The sequence below is a fragment of the Syngnathus leptorhynchus genome, unplaced genomic scaffold (genome assembly GCF_054491065.1).
Source record: "Syngnathus leptorhynchus isolate UIUO unplaced genomic scaffold, UIUO_Slep HiC_scaffold_242, whole genome shotgun sequence".
Classification (NCBI taxonomy): domain Eukaryota; kingdom Metazoa; phylum Chordata; class Actinopteri; order Syngnathiformes; family Syngnathidae; genus Syngnathus; species Syngnathus leptorhynchus.
The window spans coordinates 80,281-83,199 of record NW_028232209.1 but is presented as its reverse complement, the minus strand read 5'-3'; positions in this window follow the sequence as shown (position 1 = coordinate 83,199).

Genomic DNA, 2,919 nt, shown 5'->3' with positions numbered 1-2,919 from the left:
GCTCCATAGCACCAGAGCTCCATAGCTCCATAGCACCAGAGCTCCAGAGCTCCATAGCACCAGAGCTCCATAGCTCCATAGCACCAGAGCTCCATAGCTCCATAGCACCAGAGCTCCATAGCTCCATAGCACCAGAGCTCCATAGCTCCATAGCACCAGAGCTCCATAGCTCCATAGCACCAGAGCTCCATAGCTCCATAGCTCCAGGGCTCCATAGCTCCAGGGCTCCATAGCTCCATAGCTCCAGGGCTCCATAGCTCCAGGGCTCCAGGGCTCCATAGCTCCATACCTCCAGAGCTCCATAGCTCCATACTTCCATAGCTCCATAGCTCCATAGCTCCATACTTCCATAGCTCCAGCCGCGGAGGGTGCTGGCTGGTGGCTCCATAGCTCCATACTTCCATACTTGCAGCCACGGAGTTGGCTAAAATTGCACTAAGTGCGAAAGCCCATTCATTTACAACGGCGTGTCCGCCAGGCGGCGACATTTCCCCGTTACCGGTGGCTGCGCGGCGGGTGAGTGACAGAGCTTATCCGAGCGGCTGGAACTCTGCGCCGGCGTGGTCGAGCGTGAGGCCCCGGCCCTTTTAGGTACCAGGCAGCCAAACACTTCCATTGATCCAGCCACGGAGGGTGCTGGCTGGTGGCTCCATAGCACCAGAGCTCCATAGCTCCATAGCACCAGAGCTCCATAGCTCCATAGCACCAGAGCTCCATAGCTCCATAGCACCAGAGCTCCATAGCTCCATAGCACCAGAGCTCCATAGCACCAGAGCTACATAGCTCCATAGCACCAGAGCTCCATAGCTCCATAGCACCAGAGCTCCATAGCTCCATAGCACCAGAGCTCCATAGCTCCATAGCACCAGAGCTCCATAGCTCCAGAGCTCCATAGCTCCAGCCTGGGTGGCTGGTGGCTCCATAGCTCCATACTTCCATAGCTCTAAGTCAGAGAGTTGGCGAAAATTGCACTAAGTGCGAAAGCCCATTCATTTACAACGGCGTGTCCACAAGGCGGCGACATTTCCCCGTTACCGGTGGCTGCGCGGCGGGAGAGTGACAGAGCTCATCCGAGCGGCTGGAACTCTGCGCCGGCGTGGTCGAGCGTGAGGCCTCGGCACTTTGGCCGCCTGGTACCTAAACACTTCCATTGATCCAGCCACGGAGGGTGCTGGCTGGTGGCTCCATACCTCCATAGCTCCATACCTCCAGAGCTCCAGAGCTCCATAGCACCAGAGCTCCATAGCTCCATAGCACCAGAGCTCCATAGCACCAGAGCTCCATAGCTCCATAGCACCAGAGCTCCATAGCTCCATAGCACCAGAGCTCCATAGCTCCATAGCACCAGAGCTCCATAGCACCAGAGCTCCATAGCTCCATAGCACCAGAGCTCCATAGCTCCATAGCACCAGCTCCATAGCTCCATAGCACCAGAGCTCCATAGCTCCATAGCACCAGAGCTCCATAGCTCCATAGCACCAGAGCTCCATAGCTCCATAGCACCAGAGCTCCATAGCTCCATAGCACCAGAGCTCCATAGCTCCATAGCTCCAGGGCTCCATAGCTCCAGGGCTCCAGGGCTCCATAGCTCCAGGGCTCCATAGCTCCAGGGCTCCAGGGCTCCATAGCTCCATACCTCCAGAGCTCCATAGCTCCATACTTCCAGAGCTCCATAGCTCCATAGCACCAGAGCTCCAGAGCTCCATAGCTCCATAGCACCAGAGCTCCATAGCACCAGAGCTCCATAGCTCCAGCCTGGGTGGCTGGTGGCTCCATAGCTCCATACTTCCATAGCTCCAGTCAGAGAGTTGGCGAAAATTGCACTAAGTGCGAAAGCCCATTCATTTACAAGGGCGTGTCCACAAGGCGGCGACATTTCCCCGTTACCGGTGGCTGCGCGGCAGGAGAGTGACAGAGCTTATCCGAGCGGCTGGAACTCTGCGCCGGCGTGGTCGAACGGCTGGCCTCGGTAGTTGAGGTACCAGGGGTGGGCCGGGGAGCTCCAGGCGGGTCTTGTGAGAGAGTGAAGCCGAGCGGCTGGAACTCTGGGCCGGCCTGGTCGAGCGGCTGGCCTCGGTAGTTGAGGTACCAGGGGCGGGCTGGGGAGCTCCAGGCGGGGCTTGTGAGAGAGTGAAGCCGAGCGGCTGGAACTCTGGGCCGGCGTGGTTGAGCCACGGAGGGTGCTGGCTGGTGGCTCCATAGCTCCATAGCTCCATAGCTCCATACTTCCATAGCTCCATACTTCCATAGCTCCAGACTTCCATAGCTCCATAGCTCCATAGCTCCATAGCTCCATAGCTCCATAGCACCAGAGCTCCAGAGCTCCATAGCACCAGAGCTCCAGAGCTCCATAGCTCCATAGCTCCATAGCCCCAGAGCTCCATAGCTCCATAGCTCCATAGCTCCAGAGCTCCATACTTCCATAGCTCCAGAGCTCCAGCCTGTCTGGTGGCTCCATAGCTCCATAGCTCCATACTTGCAGCCACGGAGCTGGCGAAAATTGCACTAAGTGCGAAAGCCCATTCATTTACAACGGCGTGTCCACAAGGCGGCGACATTTCCCCGTTACCGGTGGCTGCTTAGCGGGAGAGTGACAGAGCTTATCCGAGCGGCTGGAACTCTGGGCCGGCCTGGTCGAGCGGCTGGCCTCGGTAGTTGAGGTACCAGGGGCGGGCTGGGGAGCTCCAGGCGGGGCTTGTGAGAGAGTGTAGCCGAGCGGCTGGAACTCTGGGCCGGCGTGGTTGAGCAGCATGCCCGCGGAGGTGGCTCTTCCATAGGCAGGGAGGGTGCTGGAGCTCCACACTTCCCTAGGCACGGAGGGTGCTGGAGCTCCACACTTCCATAGGCAGGGAGGGTGCTGGAGCTCCACACTTCCATAGGCAGGGAGGGTGCTGGAGCTCCACACTTCCATAGGCAGGG